At 43.0% G+C, this 21508-nt stretch overlaps 1 long non-coding RNA gene across 2 annotated transcripts in view; it reads left to right on the plus strand.

Moving 5' to 3' along the window:
• The first annotated feature begins 2075 nt into the window (after positions 1–2075).
• LOC309621171 overlaps positions 2076–21508 on the plus strand; it is a 132863-nt gene continuing 113430 nt past the window's right edge. For both annotated transcript variants that reach the window (XR_014239782.1, XR_014239783.1), the window contains exon 1: positions 2076–5363. This is a non-coding gene — a long non-coding RNA (uncharacterized lncRNA). The remainder of the gene's footprint in view (positions 5364–21508) is intronic.

Genomic DNA, 21508 nt, shown 5'->3' on the forward strand with positions numbered 1-21508 from the left:
ATTGATTGATTTGCATATATTGAAGAATCCTTGCATTCCTGGAATAAACCCCACTTGATCATGGTGTATGATCCTTTTAATGTGCTGTTGGATTCTGTTTGCTAGTATTTTGTTGAGGAGTTTTGCATCTATGTTCATCAGTGATACTGGCCTGTAGTTTTCTTTTTTTGTGACATCTTTGTTTGGTTTTGGTATCAGGATGATGGTGGCCTTGTAGAATGAGTTTGGGTGTGTTCTTCCCTCTGCTATATTTTGGAAGAGTTTGAAAAGGATAGGTGTTAGCTCTTCTCTAAATGTTTGATAGAATTCGCCTCTGAAGCCATGTGGTCCTGGGCTTTTGTTTGTTGGAAGACTTGTAATCACAGTTTCAATTTCAGTGCTTGTGATTTGTCTGTTTATATTTTCTATTTCTTCCTGGTTCAGTGTCAGAAGGTTGTGCTTTTCTAAGAATTTGTCCATTTCTTCCAGGTTGTCCATTTTATTGGCATACAGTTGCTTGTAGTAATCTCTCATGATTCTTTGTATTTCTGCAGTGTCAGTGGTTAACATCTTTTCTTTAGCTAGAGATGTTATTTAAGGTGATGAGTTGAGCCATTTGGGGGAGGTACTCGGTTTTCCTGTGTCTCTCCCATATATACAAAAGTGATACATGTTATTAAACTTCTGTTTGGTTTTTCTCCTGATAATCTGTCTTTTTTATTACTGGGGGGTGGGGGGGGGTCTCAGCCAAGAATCTAGAAGGGTAGAGGGAAAATGATCTTTCCTCCCCAACACAGCCATACATCTCGCAAGGCAGAAGTCCAGAGGGCGTAATTTCAGGACCATGGTCTCATTCAGTATGGCACCAACTGTGTCCCACAATAAATAAAAAATTCTTTCCTCCTAGCGGTGCTCTGAATTAAGGCATTTTTTCTGGCGTTTTCCTTTCCTTCCTTTCTTTGCATCTCACATATGCTGACATGGGATCCTCTAGCTTTAGATTTTGATGATGTTCTCCTAAGAACATAGAATTTCTGAGAAGATCAAATCCAGCCTCCCTTCTCTTTAACAGCCGTGTTCTTCCTCCTCCGTTTCCTTGGTCATAAATGAGAGTCTTTCTTTCTATACAATTTAATTTCTTTCAATTTCTTTTCTGCATTTACAACTCTTTGTCTTTATTGTGTCTGGTCTTTTCCTGTCTCTCCCCTCCAGCAGAGTCTGCAAAGAGCATATTTTACAGAAAGTGCTCCACAGATTACAATGCCCACATTTATTTGCCGAGAAAGATTTTCATTAGGTTGTATTAGAGTGTTCTGGAATCACCTGGAAGGTGAACTCCTAGTGAATATGTTTGGGTCCAGATTGTTAATTGAACTGTGTGCAGCCTCAAAATCTTTCTGCAACCTCCTGGGACTTCTCAGCCTGATTGCTAGAGACAGAGGTTGGGCTTTGTCACCTGCTGCCACCACCTCAGCAGGTGACTGGGGCCGGTCCAGCAGCATGCTGGCTCTGAGGTTTCCTGCCAGGGAAGACAGATGATAATGCCTCACTCCTCCGGGCCTCGGGTAAGGGGGGGGGGGTTGGGGTGGGGAATGAGGCAATCTGTGTGCGCCCACAGAACAATGACTTCCTCTGAGGATTAAGGCCAAGACGCTGGACTCTTTCCAGCCCGTGAAGACTCCCCATGTTGCAACAGCGCTCTTGGCACCTCTGCCCACAATGCGGGTTGACCTGGCTCCCCAGTGAGGGGAAAAAAAAAGACCTTATCACTGTAACAAGGATGTTCCCAACAGTTTCCTTCAGGCCAAACCCTGGGTGTTGTAGGTGAGGAAACAGGCCTGAGGTCAAAGTCACTGTGGTGGCTTTGTACTGTAGCGGCTAAGCTGGAACTACCTTTCACGGAATTCTTCTCCTTTGCCTCTATGGTTAGGGTTGGCCAGAAGAGCAACGGGGTGAGATTTGGAAGGTGGAAGTGAAGGAGCAGCCATGTCTATGGTCGCTGTGGGCGGCGGCCCCTGCCGCTCCCCGGAGCACCGGGGCAGGCGGGCGCATGTGCAGCTTTGGGCTAGAGGCCACCCATCTCTCCCTCCCTCCCATCCACCCTGCTGGCTTCAGGCTTAACAGGGGACGCGGGGCAGCAGCCCTAGCACGCTGCTTAACAGTTCCCGCAACCGTGGAGGCTTCTGCCCTCTCATAAATCCCTTACTCTGTAGCCTCGGAGGGGTTTCTGCGTCAGACCCAACCCTAACCAGTACAGTCCCACAACTTTGTTTGCTGCAGAACCCAGGGCCCTAGGCTTCCAGGACAACGTGCTTCGTGCTTCCAGTGTCACCTCTGCTTAGAGGTTCTATCAGCCTGGTGCAATGATAGTATTGATAAATGCTGAAAAGCAAATGGGGAGGTTCTGGCCAAGGAAGTCCTCAGGGCATCCAGCCAAGAATTTGTCATCAAAATGCCTGCCTCACCCCCCAAGCCCCATCTCACACTGTGCAGGGTACGCCGTGTTTGCATTACTCTTTGGGCCAGAGCAGAGTACTTAAGTGTGATAGACACTGAATCAATCCTGGGTGCTTGGGCGAGAGATTCTGAGCACCATCGGATGAGTCCCGGATACAGTTAATTCTCTCCAGTGGTTTTGCCATTCTTAGTGTGGGAAAGGTGGTGAGGAAAGGTCAGCCAACGTGTATTGAATCAGGCCGTGTGTGGTGACACCGTTTGCCGTGGGACTTGGGGAGTTAGAGAGGGACACCTTTAAGTCACCCTCCCTCTTTCCACACGTCTCCATCCCCAAGATGAAATATTAGGAGGTCTGAAGTCCAGGAAGTCAGAGGGGTGGAGCTGAATTCACCCCTAGTCGGTTAGTAATTAAACAGAACCGTATCAGGGATTAGTTGTTAGTTAATGGGGAACCAGAGAGTCCCGCAGGCCCCCAGAGGTGGCTATTGAGATGTCAGCCCGGCAGAGCAGGCTGGTGGGGTGGCTTGGGGCACCTGCTGTGATGTTCTGTGATTCTCTACTGCATTCAGGATCTATGGCCACGCCCCTTGTCTTTCCACTCCAGCTCTGTTGGCTCCCAGGGTGTACTTTGCGTCTGCCAAGCACTCTTCTACCTCAGAACTTCGCACTCACCATCCCCTCTACCTGGGTCCCTCTCCCCCCCAGAGAGCCTCCTGGCAAGACTCACTCCTTCACTCCTGTTCCTCTTTGCTCAAAAGTCACTTCATCTCGATGAGCCTTCTCTGACTACCCCACTATAAATCTCAGCCCTCCCCCACTCTCCATCCCTCTCCCACGCAGTGGATGTTTGTTTTGCCTCGCATCACTCCGCAGGGCGCTGTTAGCACTGTATTCGCCCTTGACACCTCCTGAAACACGACTCCACAGACTGTGCCGACAATCGTGCCTCCTAGAGTTGTGTAACACAGACGTACAGAGCCCAGTATTTGTCGAAAGGAGGCCACGGGTGGCTCCCTCTCTCTGCTTACCTTCTCGACTCACTGGCCACTGTAAAAATCCTGTCAGCAGCTTCTAAGGCTGCAGCTCATATTCGAAAGCTGCCCTGTGTCAGGATGGGGAAGCTGGCATGAAGCACCGGGCCGACTTTGTTTGTTCGTGGTTTCTGTTCAAACTTTGACATCTTATTTCCGAGAGATGTGAGAAGAGCACTTGATAGGCTGTCTGCGGCAGTTTCTCCTAAGGGGTCTGCCAAAAACTGCGTGTGATCTCAGGGTCTAGTTTTCTTCGCCTTCTGCAGGTAAGCTTGTTTATAAGGAGGAAACATTTGTGCCGCTCAGCAGGTTTGAGAAACCCGGTGGGAATGGCTGTTTATTTGTCTTTTGATCACAAAGCCTGGGGTTTGGCTCCAAGGCTGAAAGGTCTCCAGGCCTCTTTATCTCCTCCCCTAGAGACTTTAATCTCTCCACTGACATTCCTTCGGCCCCCAGGGATTCCCCAGCTGGCCTGCCCTGAGTCTCTGTCCTCAGTCTGACCTCCCACCAGGGACTGGGGTTTCATCTGAGATCAGCTCCAGAGCCTAGCCTCTCCCTCTCCTTTGGCCTACAAACAACCAAAAGGAAGGGTTACCCGAGCCGCCCACCCTTCCCAAAACCCCAGTGGACATTCCTTTGGGGGAAGGAATCTTTTGTGTTTTAAGCCACGCCTTATCACTTCCCTTTTATGGAAGCTGCGCACTGAAGTCAGGTGAAGGGGCGCAGCGTGCAGTTCACTTACTTTGTAGATGAGGACACAGGGGTTCTGGGGCCTGCCAAATCACACCCGGCTTCTCTGGAAACGCTGCTGGGCCAGCCCCCCAGCCCGCCTCTGTTGTATGATCCCCCAGGCGGTTTGCAGGCTGCCCCACTGCCCAGTGCAATGTGAGCTGCCCACGCCCAGCCGGAAAGCCCAGCGAGCAGAGACAATTTTCTTTGCATCAGCATGCAGCATCACGCGGCGTTCCCCACAGGAGGACAGAGTGAGAAAATGAAATTCAAATCACCCCTCCGGTACGCTTTTCACTCCCTTTCCTGATAAGGCACAGAGAGAAACTGATTCTGTGGGTGAGCAGGCAGGTGTTGATAGGGGCCACCCGGGGCCTTTCTACTCTCCCCAGGGGCCCCTGATAGGACCCACTGAGAGCAGCCCAGGGCTGAGGACACAGGCACCTCCAGACCTTGCTCCTTGACACCGGGCTTGCTTCCCCAAGTAGCTAACCAGCCTTTCAGGGTATGTGGCTGCACCCATGTCCCGTCTCCCTCACTTGGCACCAGGCTGAGTAAGCAGCTGGGTGTTCCGCGACCTCAAGAGATTGTGAACCGATTTTGAACTTGCTTCCTCAAGTCATTCTGCTCCGGAGTAGAGGGCTTTACATCTTTCTCGAAAACCTAAATAAAAACAAATGAAAAGTCCTCAGCTTCGTGCAGTGACTTTGCTCATGCAGAAGAATGTAAGGTAAAAGACGAGACTACAAGAGGCAGCCTTTGTGCTCTCTGGGTGTCCTGGAAAAAGAGGGCAGGCAGGGCTTATGTGCACGAGGCAGGAGCTGCTTTTGCAGAAATGGAAATGCTCCCCCGTCTTTCCTTCCACACTAAGTTGCTTCATTATATTTTCAGGCGAGCGAGTCATGGGTTCCTGGTGCGCGGGGCTGTCTTTTTCAATTAATGCTTTTCACAGAAGTTCAGGTTTTAAACATCTCCCCCTCTCTTCCCAGGTCTGTTACATTTCCCAGAATGGTTCCCAGCGCTGGAGATAATTCCTTTTCGGAGAACCTACATTTCTCACCTGCTGATTGCAATTAGCCACTGCCAGCTGGGGCCTGGTATGCAGCTGAAACGCTAACAAGAAGTGGAGACCACGCGGAACCCAGACAGGGCAGAGGATGTGAATAAGTAAGGAAATGGTGCCTGTGTTTATAAGACACTCCTGTGAATTCGAGGTTTCCCGACCCTCTGGATGGCCCTCCCTCTTTGGGCTCTGTGCTCGTGCTCTCCACCCCTCCCCTATTTTTTTTTTTTTTTTTTTTTGTCTGTGGGCTTGTAGCCTACAGTTAACATCACAGTCACAAATTTACCACTAAATACATTTTGTTAGGCAATAAACAGCCTCGGAAGAAAAATGAAATTCGACTAGGACTTCTGTTCCAATAATATTTGTGAGCTGTGGTGGATTCAGGCAGGCCCTGCTTACAGGTCTTAGAGCTAACCTTGAACATGAGGGCTGGCTGGCAGGGCTTGGAGAGGACTAGGGAACAACTAATCAGAACCCCTCATTTTATAGATAAGGGCATTGAATCCCAGAAGGGGAGCATGGCTCGTCCAGGGTCTTAGAGGAAGTCACAGGGCTGGGTAAAGTCTGTGTCTCCTGACCCGCAGCCCAGGGCTCTAACCACCGAACTGCCTTACCTTTGATGATCTTGGGTAGCCAACCTGTAGACTTTGTGAGGAAAACACCAAAGAGATTGGTTGGAAGGTAGTCTTTGTTGGGCAATGTGCTTTCCAACCTAAGGAGACACTTCTTTCCTTCCGCATGAGCTAGTACCAATGTTATACCCCTGGACATTGTCATCCACGGTCCATGGATGACCATGATCCCCTGCCTGCCCCCTAAGGGGAGAATGCTCAGCCTTTGGAGCTGTTTTGGGTTTGTTCTGTAGGCAACAATAGGGAACAACCAACCAGGGGGAAATTAACAGCTGTTCCTGGGAGCTCCACAGCGTACATGGAGGGAGGCTGGCCTGGGAAATCTGTGGCTTCTGGTGCCACCGTATGTGCTTGGGGGGATCAAGCTGAGTCCTTTGCAGCCATTCCCTACTTGCACTTAGAGGGTCGGGCATTCCCAGTCCAGCTCACTTTCCACTGGGAAAGGCCGCCTTGTAGGGTATAGTGTCAGAGAATTGGATAGGCTTCCAGGGCAGCAGGCAGTAATGAAAAGTGCCTGGATGTAGACTCTAACCCCAGCTCTGTTCTCTGGTAGACGTGTCTCTCAGCCTCTGTTTCTTTATTGGAAACTTGGAGACTCATTCTGTATGGCTCATTGGGCTTGCTAGAGGATGAGGGAAGGAGACGTAGATAAAAGTAGGTTCTCTATAAGTATTCATTTTCCTTCCCTCTAGTACTAAGTCTCCAGTTTACAGGTGAGGAAAACTAAGGCCCAGGGAAGTAAAACTACTCTCCCAAGGCCACAGCCTCCTCCATTGCCTCCAGCCATCTACTCTGTCTTCTGTGAGGCACTCAGAGAAAAAAACCACACCAAGTTTTACTAACACAAAGTTCATTCTCCAAAGGGAAGTGGATCTGTGTGCTGGTAAATGTTTAGCAACTAGCTGGGGGTAGGGGGCAGGGGAAGGGAAGTGGGGAGGAAGCTCTGATTTGTAGTGTTGTTGTTTTTATTTTGAGACAATTGTAGGTTCACATGCAATTAAAAGAAATAATATAGAAATATCCCCTGTACCCTTTATCCAGTTTCCCCCAATGGTAACATCTTGCAAAACTGTCGTACATTATCACAACCAGGATATTGACATGATATAATCCACCAGTCTTTATATTTTGCTTCCACTCATTTGTGTTTGCATGTACTTAGATCTGTGCAATTTTATCACCTGTGTAGGTTCGTGTATTCACCACACAGTCAAGATACAGAACAGTCCCATTACCACAAGGATCCCTCTGTTGCTATCTCCACTTCCCTCCTGCTCTACCTTGCCCCATCTTTAACCCTTGACAGCCTCTAATCTGTCCTCCATTTCTAAAATTTTGTCATTTGTTGCATAAATGGAATCATATAGCATGTAACCTTTTCGGATTGACTGAGTGAAAGACTCAGCATAGTTCTATCAAATTTGATTCAAGTTTTTATAGGTATCAATAGTTCATTCCTCTTTATTGTTGAACAGTATTCCACAGTGTGGGTGTATGACAGTTTGTTTAACCATTCACCTTGAGGAATGTCTGGGTTGTTTACAGATTTTGGCTATCATGTATAAAACTAGTATGAATATTCATATACAGGTTTTTAAAAAATTTTTATTTATTTATTTATTTATTTATGGCTGTGTTGGGTCTTCGTTTCTGTGTGAGGGCTTTCTCTAGTTGCGGCAAGTGGGGGCCACTCTTCATCGCGGTGCGCGGGCCTCTCATTATCGCGGCCTCTCTTGTTGCGGAGCACAGGCTCCAGACGCGCAGGCTCAATAATTGTGGCTCACGGGCCTAGTTGCTTCGCGGCATGTGGGATCTTCCCAGACCAGGGCTCGAACCCGTGTCCCCTGCATTGGCAGGCGGATTCTCAACCACTGCGCCACCAGGGAAGTCCCCTGATTGATTTTTGAATGTTGAACCACCTTTGCGTTCTTGGAATAATCACACTCGATCGTGGTATATAATTATTTGTATACATTGTTGGATTGTATTTGATAATATTTTGTTGAGGATTTTTAAAAGTTCTGAGTTCATGAGGATATTGGTCTGTAGTTTTCTTTTTTTGTACTGTCTTTTTCTGGTTTTGGTATCTATATAATACAGGCCACATAACGTGAGTTGAGAAGTGTTGCTTCCTCTTCTATTTTCTGGAAGAGATTGGGTAAAATTGGTGTTAATTCTTCTTTAAATGTTTGGTAAAATTCTTAAGTGAATCCACCTGGGGCAAGGGACTTCTTTCTGGGGAGTTTTCAATTACAAATTCTATTTATTTAATGGTTATAGTAGTGTTCAGGTTATCTATTTCATCTTGATTGAGGTTTGTTAGTTCACAGTTTTTGAGGAATTGGTCAATTTCTTCTAAGTTGTCAAATGTATGAGAGCAAAGTTGTTTGCTGTATTCCTTTATTATCCTTTAATAGCTGCAGGATCTATAATGATATCCCCTATTTCATTCTTGATATTGGTGATTTGTGTCTCTTCTCATTTTATATGTCAGCTTTGCTAGAGGTTTATTGATTGTTTTTTCAAAGAACCAGCTTTTTGTTTCATTGATTTTCTCTGTATTCCTGTATTCAATTTCATTTATTTCTGTTCTTATTTTTATTATTTCCTTCCATCCGCCTACTTTGGCTTTATTTTGCTCTTCTTTTTCTAGCTTTTTGAAGTAGGAACTTAGATTATTGATTTGAGTTCTTTCCTTTTTTCTAATATAAGTATTTAGTGCTATAAGTTTCCCTCTCAGCAGTGCTTTGGCTGAGGCCCACAAATGGTGATATGTTCTATTTTAATTTGGTTTAGTTCTATGTATTTTTAAATTTTTTGGAGACTTCCTCTTGGGTCCATGGATTGCTCAGTAGTGTGTTGTTTAATTTCTAATAGTTTTATTTTTGTTTTTCTGTTATTGATTTCTACTTTGATTCCATTATGGTTGGAGAATATATTCTATATGATTTCAATTCTTTGAAATATATTGAGGTTTTGTTTTATGACCCAGGATAAGGTCTGTCTTGATGAATGTTTCATAGGATATTATTTAGGAGACTATGTGTTTAAATCTTATTTTAGCAGGCATTTTTCCTGTTTAGGTTTAGCTTATACGTATTGTCCTACTTTTGTGGCTTGTAGTTCTAGTGACAATTTAGTTTTCTGAGCCCTTGAAATGATATTCTGGTGTGTTTCATTCATCTGGCTCTGCTTGAGCTTCTGTTACATCTCTGCTGGTGGCATTTGCAGGGATGAACAGTGTTTTCCAAGGCCTCTCAGTATTCTTAGGTGGGATGTGAAGCATACCAGACCTATGAGAAGAAGAGCATTTCCCTTGCCCTGTTCATTGGTCATTTGGTGCCATTTGGCTCCCCATTCTATTTCTGCAGGTACCTCTGAAGGAGTAAAGAGCCTACTTGAGCTGCCTTCTGTCACTGAAAAGAGAATGAGGAACTATGGGGCCTGGGTGACTCTTTGCCATTAGGTAGAGGGTTGGGTGACATTGTCCCTGGGTCACGTTCTGCTCAGGTGGCAGAAGTGGATGGCTGGAAAAGATGGGGCTTGCTAGCCCTGCCGATGCCTGTGTAAATGTCTATCTGATGCTGGGTGATGTGTGGTGTGGGGTGGATTGGTCTACTCAGGACCCACTCTTGCCCCCGCCATGGACAGATTGAGCCAACTGCTATTGTTGGATGTGGGCAGGGGATGGGTCAGCCTCCTGAGCTCCACTGGTACCATTGCTGTGAGTAGACTGGCCTGCCACTGCCACTGGGTGTGGGTGTCCCTGCTAAATTCCTGCTGGGCTTACCTTTTCATGGTTAAAAATGAAGGAGAAAAGTAAAAACCCGGGGAACTTACCACAGTATTGTTCTTTAAGTCCTGAGGTCCCTAACCAGTCTGTCTTCTTCTATCCAGCATTTATAGTCCATTTATAATTGTTTGTTGAATTATTTCTGGGGTGTTTAGCTGTAGTTAGAGGGGAAGAGAAGAGAAAATTGAGTCTATGCTATCTTGTTCCAGAACCAGGAGCCAGTTATTTAAAAACGCAAAATTACTGCTCAGAAAAGGAGTCTTTTCTGGTGATAGATATACAGTATTCATTTTATAATATTCTTTATATATTCCTGTGGGCTTAGAATATCAAAAATAGCTGAGTGTAAGGCTATGCCAGGTGTAAGCTAATCTCCCATTGCCATTACACTGTGTATTGTGGTTTACTCTCTATTATATTTATTTTCATCAACAAAATACTTGTTTGGTCAAGACACATTAGCTAAGAATTATTTTAATCAATGCTAAATTTGGATGGCCATCTGACAGAATAGGCTGAAAATGAGGCAAAGAAATTTAATGCAAATTTAGTCATTATGCATGAGAGCATGGCCTCACAATTGCAAGAGTTACTTGTTGATGTAAACAAGCCTTTTAAGGATTGCTTTACAAAGCAATGGAGTAAGTGGTTACCTTTGGGGATAGTAAATATAAACCTATAGGATGATTAAAAGAAAAATTGTCCTAATTCAAGGATGGGAACTTTCATTCAAGTTGCTTTAAAAATTTTCTTTTTGTCCTTGATGTTCTGAAATGTCAATATAATATGTTTAAATTTACATTTGTTTTTATTCATGCTGTTTAGAATTTGGTTTAACTTTTAATATGAATGCTTTCTATCTTTCTCTAATTACCATAATTCTGGAAAATTCTGTTCCCTTGTTTTGAACTCCAATTAGATGTATATTGGAGCTTCCTTTCAGTATCTCTCTCAACTGCTCTTTCATTGTATCCTTTTATCTCTTTGTACTGTGTTTTATAAATTATGCAAGACTATCTTCCAATTCACTAATTTTCTCTTTGATTAAGTCCAACTTAGAACCAACCTCATTTATTGATTGATTTTCCTAATTATATATTTTTTATTTCCAAGATTGCTAAATGGTTCTTTTTCATGTCCACTGATTCAGTTTTCATTTTAGCTACTTCACCTAGTTACATTTCATAATATCTTGTTCTCTCTCTTATATTATTCTTTCCTTTATCTCTTTGGGGATTGGAGATATACCAACATTCTAATATTAAAGTCATTTTTATATTACTATGTTAGTTTCATTTTATCTGGAGTAAATTCATTTCCTATTATTGATTTTGTCAACTGTCTTTCCTAATGTTCTTTTTCTTCATGTATTTGGAGTTTTTGTTTTCAGGCTTATCTTGAATGGGATTTGATGTTATTTTTTTCTTATTCTGTTTATGCAGTCACTTCTCCTTGTCTAGAAGTTTTGGAGTTGCCTCTACCTGACCCACTAGACTCCCATGACTTATATCGGTTGCTCAAAGCTCCCATTTATGATGACATTGAGATATCATCAGTTCAGTCACAGAGCCATGAGTAGCTTCAACCAGATCTGAGCTATTAGGCACTCTTACTCCCAGTTTAACCCATAGTCACTGAGCCCCACCCCTCTCCCCTCAACTTGAACCTGATTCTGGTCTATTGCCAACCAGGCCCATAGCTTTTGTTCAGTTACTGCTTTGAGTTTCTGTTTTATTTCTGTTTCCCAGAGATGTTTTTATTATTGATATTTTAGAACATAGTTGGGTTTCTTTAATTTTACCTTATAATACGTGATCTATCATCCCTACTGATTTTTTGGGGAAAGAAATAGGTATCATCTTGACTTTATGTTATTTCCTTACCTTTATTTTCCCTTGACCTGATTTCTACATCTGCTTAGATTAACTTATTATATCAAACTTATTATATCAAAGTTATACAAGCTACCTCTAATCTTTCCTGGCTTGATGAAGAGTATAAATAAATGAACAAATAAATACAGAGAGATACATAAATAGTACACTTACATTCCACCTACAGACTATTGTAGTTGTTAAGCCATCAAATCTCCCTTACTTCAGCTTTATATATTCACCTGCCAGAACCAGATCTTCACATAACCATCCAGAAGTAGTTCTGGGTTGCTCTACCTCCTTGGTTTAGTCCTGGGGTTTGGTGCTGGCTCTGGAACCCCTAACTATCCTTTCATCCCCAAGATAAGAACACATCCATTGTGGCTTTTGATCTTATCATTTTGACTGTATGAAACTTGAAAAAATATTCATTCAGCAAACACTTGTTGGGTGGTTTATTATGTGTCATGTACAGCGATAGGCGCCGTACTTATGTAGATGAATGAGATAGATCCCTACCTCTGATGAATCCCACATCTAGTCAGGGAGAGAGGCAACTTAAGAAGCAATTTCACATGGTATCTTAAGTGTTATGACATAACCATGGTGTTTTCTGAGTATCGAGGGTGGGTACCTAGAAATCAGAGAGGGCAACCTTAGGTAAAAGCTCTCCAAGATGAACCTTACAGGCCAGGTAGAATTTTTCCAGGTGAATAAAGAGGTGGAAGTACATGCTTGTCAAAGAGAAAAACTGTACAAAGAGGAACAGGAACTGCTGTGTCTGTTAGTAACTGAAGAGGAGGCACAAGGAAATCTAAGGGGAGGGGTGAGAGATGAGATTAGAGAGGTGGACAGGGATCACATCATGAAGGGCCTGGTACACTCTGTTCTGGAGTGTGAATTCTTCCCTGAAAGTGATAGGGAGTAATTTAGACATTGTAAGCAGAGGACTTAGCGTGATTCGATTTGTTTTTTAGGACTGTCACTCCAGATTGCAGGAACTTGGGGCCAGATACAGCAAATGGTGAGGATATGGATTCTGGCAGTCATTAGAGGAGTTGGAGAGGGCAAGACGTGTGGGAGAGATGCTTAGGAGGCAGACATGACTGAGCTTGGTGATGGAGAGGCTGAGGAGTGTGAGGAAAGGCAGGAGTCAAGGACAGCTCACAAGTTTGTGAACTTTGTAATTGGGTGGATAAGATGTTATCACCGGAAATAAGAAGGAGGAGCAGATTTGTGGGGAGGATAAGGGAGTGATAATAAATAGGGGTTGGGACATGTTAAATTCTAGAAGCTTTGTGGGTCTTACAGATGAAATTGTGCAGTAGTAGGCGGACGTGAAAATCTTGAATTCACAAGAGAGCTGTGAAAGGCAGGTGGAGAAGGCTGTTGATAACATTGGCTTTTTGAATGTATACAAGCTGTTAGAATCACCTCAGTAATAGGGGCAAATGCAGAAAATTTGTCTGTTTTCCATGTATCATCCTTCTCACAAAGAAAGGCTGAAGATTTCCACCATCACTGATAAAAGAAGGTGATAGGACCTATCATTGATCCAAGGAAGAGAAGACTTGGTGCAGTCTTCCTATCTCTTGGAATGCAGTGGGATTCCATTATTACCCAGTCCCTATTTACTGGTTGTATTAGACCCCTTGTCATTGAAACTACCACATGTAGCAAAACGCCTGATATCAACCCAGTTAACTTATAACACAGGAATCTGACCTATTCCCTAAGACTTTTCTACTGCATGGAAAAAGCACAGAGAATGGTAACCAGTGTGTTTTAGGTCAAGTAAACAACAAAAAAGAAATATACTTTAGTTAAAGAAAGAGCTTTAGCTTAGAGACAGAGGAACTTTCCATGAGGATCTTGGCTAAGTGCAGAAATGGTTTACCCAAAGTGTCAGGGAATTTCCTCCCTCAAATGCATCTAAGAATAGAACAAACGTTCATTTTTTTTTAAGATTTATTTATTTTTATTTATTGATTGATTGATTGCTATGTTGGGTCCTCGCCTCTGTGCTAGGGCCCTCTCCAGCTGCGGCAAGCGGGGGCCACTCCCCACCGCGGCGCGCGGGCCTCTCACCATCGCGGCCTCTCTTGTTGCGGAGCACAGGCTCCAGACGCGCAGGCTCAGCAGTTGCGGCTCACGGGCCTAGTTGCTCCGCGGCACGCGGGATCCTCCCAGACCAGGGCCCGAACCCGTGTTCCCTGCACTAGCAGGCAGACTCTCAACCACTGCGCCACCAGGGAAGCCCCCAAACGTTCATTTTATTAGAAAAAAAATTAAGATTAGTAAAAGCACCAGCATTGTTTAGTGGCCCTTCTACTGCCCTCAGGATGAAGTACAAAATCTTAGTATGGCTTACATAGCTCATCATGATCTCTTCCCTGCTACTCTAACCTAACTCTCTCCTCCTAATTCCCTCCAGATCCAAACCTATTGCCTGTTCACTGTCTCCAAAGGTCCATGTTCTATCCCCTTGGGTCTTCTCTCTATTTGGAACCCTCTTCCTCCTGCCTTATACCTCTGTTGACTCTGATTCATCCTTCAAGTCTCACCATAGATACTACTTCCTTCAGGAAATCGTTACTGATCTTCTGAATTATAGTTGTCTCTCCTGTGTGCTCATATTTATTAATTAAATCATTCAGTATATTTTTAAGGGCTTACTTTTGTGTCAGGCACTGTGCTAAATTCTTAAAAAAGAAAAACCTGACCCAATGGAGTCTATTGAGGAAGAGAGACAGTAAAAAGTCAACCAATGGTATTAATTAGTACACAAGGTGAGCTGCTGTACTAAAAATATCCACCAATAATGTAGCATGAAGAACACAGACATTTATTTCTCTTTCAGCAGTCAGGGGTAAGTGCTCCAGGTCAATGGGCAGCTCACCTTCAAGCAGTTGTGCAAGAACCCAGACCAAGAGTGGCTCTGCCATCTTCAATGCATGGCTTCCAAAGTCACTGCAGTCCAGTGCTGTCCAATACAATATTCTATAATGATGAAAATGTTCTATCTGAATCTGTGTGGTCCAGCATAGTAACCACTAACCACAAGTGCCTACTGAACACTTGAATTGCGACTAGTACAACCAAGGAACTGAATTTTAACATTTAACTAATTAAAATGTACATTTAAATATCCCCATGTGGCTAGCTAGTGGCTACCATATTGGACAGTGTAGCCTTGTTGTCACTCCAGCCAGTGGGGTGGGAGAAAAAGCAGAATTCCAGGGCCTGAGATCTTCTCTTAAGCAAGTGAGGCCAACTTTGTACCCACAGCTTCAGCTCACTTTTCTTTGGACCAACTGTGTTTCCTTGCATCTAAGTTGGCATCAGTTGTATGACAGATCATGATTTTATTGTATGTGCCACTAAGAAAGAAAAAAATGCTGCCAAGTAAGCTCTTATAATGCTTTTTAAAAAATCACAAGGAATTTTATTTTTTTGCACATTGAAAGAGCCTTTTAGATATACTAAGTATACATGAAAAGGAAAATATAAATAAAATAAATTCCTAAAACTTGAGTCTAACTCTTCTGAAATGCTTTTAACTCAGAATTGCTGATGTCAGTGGTTTTCCACAGAAGATCTTTCTCTATGCCCCCTAAAACATCCATTATGTAGAATTTCTTAAAAGAGTACTCTACTGTTATATCCAGGATTTTCTTCCAAAATGCAGAAACCCGTTTGGCAAGTTTTGATTCTAGTGCTTTGCCATTCGATCAAATTAATAGTATTATTTTCCCCTCAATTGAAACAAATGTTGTTAGAAGTTGAGAAGTTTTGACATGGATATTCAGTCTTAACAATGGTCCTGCTTGACACATGAGTTGGTCACACCAGCCTCTCACAGCTTTAAAATTTCTTTTGTCCGTTCTGAAGGGTTTGGCAATTTCTCCTTCTTTCAGTTGCATTGTTCAACATGAGATAGGCAATCCTTTTGCTTGTATCTCAGAAGCAAAATGTTAATTCACCTTCATCTACTTGTAGATGTCTTCCTTTCTTAGGTCTTGTAAACACTTGGTTGTTACTTTGCAAGAAAATATGAAATCGCTGCCATTCCTCCAATGATGAATGTTTGCTTCACTGATGTCAAATTTATGCCCCATTGCTCTGTTTACACGCCTTTCTGTGTACATGATACCTTTTCATTTCAATGCTAAATCATAGTATAATCTTTCTGAAGACATTTTAAACAACAATTCAATTTAGCATGTGTAGCATCAGTGATGCTCAGATCTCAATTGAAGTGATGACAGTATGAATAGCCATGACGTTGCATATACGAGGGCAATGACAACCATTTCACGAGTGGCATCTAGCCTACAGCAGTGGTAACATGCCATTGACTAGGTGGCAGGAATCAGTGCCAGGACAAACCAAAGCCAAAGCCAAGCCAGTTACAGGTGAGCTAAGAGGATTCTGGCCTGTGGGGAAATAGAAGAAAAACCCATGTACGGGCAGAGAGAGGCAAAAATGAGAGCCCACTTGGGACTTCCCTGGTGGCTCAGTGGTTAAGAATCCACCTACCAATGCAGGGGACATGGGTTCGAGCCCTGGTCCAGGAAGATCCCACATGCCGCGGAGCAACTAAGCCCGTGTGCCACAATTACTGAGCCTGTGCTCTAGAGCCCACACACCACAACTACTGAAGCCCGCGCGCCTAGAGCCCGTGCTCTGCAACAAGAGAAGCCACTGCAGTGAGAAGCCCGCGCACCACAACAAAGTAGCCCCTGCTCGCCGCAACTAGAGAAAGCCGATGCGCAGCAACGAAGACCCAACACAGCCAAAAATAAAAATTAATTAATTAATTAATTAAAAAAAAATGAGAGCCCACGATAACCTTGAAAGGGAGGAAGGAGGGAGGGAAGGAGGGTTGTTTTCTGAAGACTCCTTAGCTTGAGGCCAATGGTATATACATGTATGTATCTGTTATATGCATGCACATGCACATGCATATACATACATACACGTTTGTGTTTTAATCTACCAATTCTTACTTGACCTAGCTCAAGTGGGTTTCTGTTCTTGCAAAAAACAAAGACTAGAACACGAGCCTTTTAAGATCTGTTCTGGTTCAAGGGCTGACCTTCCAGAAAAAGTCCAAAGAAGCTGATCTGATCACAAAAGGAACTGCATTGGTTGGGTCAGTGTGAGGGATTCTGACTAAAGAAGAAACATGAATTTCATGCAGCTTAATATGAGCTGACACTGAAGCACATACCCTCTATAGGATTTCACCCATGACTAACAAGCCTTTTAATCATGGCAAGAAGACACGGAGATTTTGCAGACATGCTTTTGCAGTACCCACATTTAGTGTTCCTGACCCTGTTTTCTTGCCAGATTCTGAGAAGCACCTGCTTCTTTTCAAGCAGTTGTCAGATCAATATTTAATCAATTGCCTTTTGATATTTGGTAGCGCTGAATAAATGGGATGCCAATATTTCTGCTCAGAGCCTTTCCTCTGGTGTACCTCATTCCGTTTCTGTGAAAGCCTTCAGGAACCTCTGAGCGCTAAGTGGCACGTCCTCCGAGTTCTGTGATATCCCCCCCTCAGCTGCAGAGGGGCTCAGTGGCACAAGGAGATGCAGGATGCTGGTGTCGGTGCCACTCTTATTAAAGCAACGTCCTAACTGAGTCATGAAAGCGGGAGTGCAGAGCTGCATTCGGGACACGGGGGGGGGGGGGCTTTGCCAGGTGAGGGCTATTTAATAGACCAGCCACATTAAAGACAGGCAATGATGTAGTGAAAGGAGCCTAATGAGCAGAAGTGAGGCTACCGTATCTAAAGAGAAAAAATAATGAGCTGCGAAATATCCCCCAAGGCGAGATTGCCAGCCTTCTGCAAGGAGGTCTCAGCCTATAGGTAAAAAAGGCTCATGTGGTCCCTTATCCTTGCATGGTAAACAGAAGTTCTGTGGGCAATTAGGGGCTGAGCTGAATGTGGGATTTGAGGAACGAGAATTATGTTGCCGACTCTTTGGAGATTTCCACACCCAAGACCCCAGCTTTCATTCCCGAAAGCAACAGGGACATACTCGAGCTGTGAATAGAAATTAGGAACATCACATCGTCAAAAACAACCGTCTCAGTGTCTGTGCAGCAGACGGACATCTGGATGTTAGTTTTAGAAATCTCAGGGATTGGCACCTCAGGATCTTTCTAAACCTGTCCTCAGGGGCCATGCCATGGGGCTGCCTTGAGGGCAAAACCACCTTCTAATGAGACCCTCTTGGTCTTTCAGTAATGACCCTTCCTAGAATGGGATCCAAGCTGGGCATGCCCTACCCATGATTTTATTTCTTTTGCAGTTTGTGTGCGAATGCCAGGCTAGATTTGGGTGCATCTGGGTGGGAAAAAATTATTAAGCACAAAGTGTGACTACATTACTAATGTGAAGGAAATAAAAGAAACAGAAGGTTTGGTTCCTACCCTTAAGAAATATATAAACCTCTGTCTTTAGACAATGGATCATTTACAGAGCAACTTTTCAAGTTCACATAGTGGGAAAGAGGATGATACCTGTGCTTCCCAGCTGAGGAAGGGGACAGGACAGCAAAATATATATATATATAATGAAACTGTAAAAATAATACAACTTTATGCTAATAAATCCTTATTACTTATGAATATTTTCTTCAGTATTTTCTAAATAGGTGCTCACAGCAACCCTATGAGATAGGCGGGGTTAGTATTGTCCTGCCATCTTACATGTGGGAAACTGAAGCTCAGTGGGATTGAGTCAGGAGTTCCTAATCTTTTAGCTACTGGAATGCAAGGACGAGTAGAGTTTACATGCATGATGCACTCCCACAGTCATATCCAAATTTAGAGGAAATTCACATTTCTAGGGTAAATAAATAGTACTATAAACTTTTTTGGAGGGGGGAAGTGAGGCAGGGATACACATTATATTCATAACAATTTTATAAATATGTGAATAATGAAATCATTTAAAAATATCAAAATTTTATCAGAAAAAAATCCAGAAAGATGACCAATTAGGGCTAAGATTACTATATTATTTTGAATCAGTCAAGCAATCCACAGAACCATTCATGAACCAATGATGACAGTGCATGTTCCGTTAAAATTGTTATTTAACAAATTACCCCAAAACTTAGTAGCTTGATACAATAGCAATTAGCTTTCACTGTTTTTAGGGGTGACTCATGTGATTGCAATCAGATAGTGATTAAGGCTGGGACAGCTGATGTTTCTTTCTCTTCATATTATCTCAGGATTTCTCCATGGGGTCTTGCCCGGTGGGCTAGTTTGGGCTTCCTTACAGCATGGCTGCTTCAGCCTGAATGTTCCAGCGAGCAAGGAGGAAGCTGCATCACCTTTACTGACCTAGACACATTCTATTGGTCACAAGCAAATCGCAGGTCCCACCTAGTTTCAAGGAGTGGGAACAGAGATCCCCACTTCTCTCTGAGAGAAGTGTTCAGGTCACATTGTTGTATGTGAGAGAGAGTCATTATTATATGTATGTGAGAGAGTCATTATTATAGCCATCTTCGAAAAAGAAAATCTGCCAGAGTATGTCTTGAACTAAGGATTATGATTAATTTAATTTTGTTCCCCCTGAGGTCCACACAGAGAAAAAATGTGGTCAATCAAATTTTCTGTAATGGAACTTATTTTTGAAAAAAATGAGGCTTGAATTTTTCCTAACTTTCATTCCATACGTAAATTTAATAAAGTAGTAAACATGCAAATTGAAGGAAAAATAGAAAAAATCTTATTTGATTGTTAAGATCATGAAAGGTAGAATTTATAGAGAATTAACATCTTATTATAAACATGAAGAGCATTTTACAACTTCACTCGTGTTATTGCTTTGTCTTGTCTTTTATTGGGAAGTTAACTATTGTCTCATAGACAGAAATGTTCCTAAGATCCTTTTTATTCATGTGCAATATAGAAGCCCACACACGACTTTTTTTTCTCTTGTCTTTCCTTGCAGTTTGTTATTTAAAATGTATTATTGTATGAAATAGAAAGGGAATGGAAGCAACTGTAGAATCACAACTAGTGGGCACTATAAAAATCCATAATCATTATTGTAAATACTGATAGAGCAGTAACTGTCTGGTTTGTCTGGGGCATAGTTTAACAGTTTCACAAACTTTTCCACCTCAGAACCCATAGCAGCCAAGGAGAAAGGATATATATCCCTGAGTCCTTGGATATATATCCAAGTAGCCTCAAGGCTATGGGTGATCTTGAAAATTCATGCACATTTTACATGCTTTTCAAGAAGGCATCAGTACTTTTGTTTTAATATATATTTAAAAAGGATGTTCTAGATACCATCCTTTAGCGCTGAATGGCAATGTCTATGACTTCAAGCACCTCTGCACAACCCCTCACAGCAGTTTGAGAGGCAATGGATGGGTCATGCTTAGTTTCCATAACGCCGGCTATAATTTCCCTAATACTTTCTCTCTTTGAGAAAACACATCAGAATGCAGGAAAATTAGAATGATGTAATTATTGGCATTACTTTAAATTCACTCTAATTTATGTATTTTAAATTGCTTTCAAACTTCAGCACTTGGCTATTATTGTTAACTAATTGCTTGAGGCACACCTCCCAGTGATTATGACACCCTAGAATGTTCTAGGCACCTCTGCTAAGAATTGCTGGGATTAGTGACTAACCTAAGGTCATGTGGTTAATTAATAACAGTGCTGGTATTCAGACCCTATCTTTGAACTCCTTATCTTGTGTTTTCTCTCCTACACTTTAAAGCCATCAAAACTCCTAACAAAAATCCACCTTCCTAATGAAGGCTGGGGGCCCAAGTGAGGCCTAAAAGAACATTTGGAAAAGAAAGTAAATTTAGTAACTTATGCTGTATTATTTACACATTCAATTACTTATTTATTCCTGAGAGGATTAGAGAAGAAACATATGGTACCGAAGAGTCTCTGTTTTTAAGCCAAGCCAGACTTTACTCTCCCTGCCCGCCCCCAGTTCCGCAGCAGAGCTGCTCTGTGCTGGCCCCGCACCCCGTGCCTAAGGGGCTAGGCAGGTGCTGGTGATGCTGGAACTCCACTGAGCCTTGACACGGTGAAGCAGAAATGCCATGTCATGGGTCTTGCGAAGTGAGGAGTGTTATAATCAGTGGGGGTGAGGGTCCCATGGCAAGGTTACTTGGGCCACACAGTGCTGGAGAGGTGAGTTATGGGGGGGCACTCACATCCACAGGGTGGCAGGATCCCACCACTGCTTGCCATCATGTTGTACCCAGATACCACCATTTGCCTCAGAGGCATAGTTCTTGTTACTGAATGGGCTTCACTTCTTTCTTTATAGGGAATTCCCTCTCAGGGGCTCTGTTGCCCTCCATGAGATCATGCTTCTACCAGAGACCATCTAGATAAATATCATGTATATCCATGTGTCCAAACCCCAAGATTTTTTTTTTCACCCAGCAAACTTCTTAGCTTCTATTAAAACAGTGGATGTATATATAGTGGTGGAGAGGGGGGATGTCACCTGATTTCATTCACCATAAGCATCCCAGTCCCAGCTTTGTATCGTCTAATAGAGCTTGTCATACTGGCTTTAGGAAGATCTTTGGTGAAAGGTCTGAGAGAGAGAGGGAGACTGGTGCTAGGACAGAATTGCTAAACTAGCTCATTGCATGCACTTGAATCCACCAAAATATATTGAACAAAAAAATCAGAATATAATATAATCATTATATTCAGATATATATATATATATTCTGATATATATATATATATATCAGAATATAATCATTGTTATTGTTGTTTGCTTGCTTGTGTTTTCTTTTCTTTTTTTTTTTAAAAATCTTTTTAGGCCAACAAAGAGACTTGAGATGTTAGAAAGATCCTGGAAGCCAGCAGACCTGGATTTCAATCCTCATTGTCCTTAACTGATCTGGCTATTCACTTCCCCT

Source organism: Balaenoptera borealis (genome assembly GCF_965194805.1).
Source record: "Balaenoptera borealis genome assembly, chromosome: X".
Lineage (NCBI taxonomy): Eukaryota > Metazoa > Chordata > Mammalia > Artiodactyla > Balaenopteridae > Balaenoptera > Balaenoptera borealis.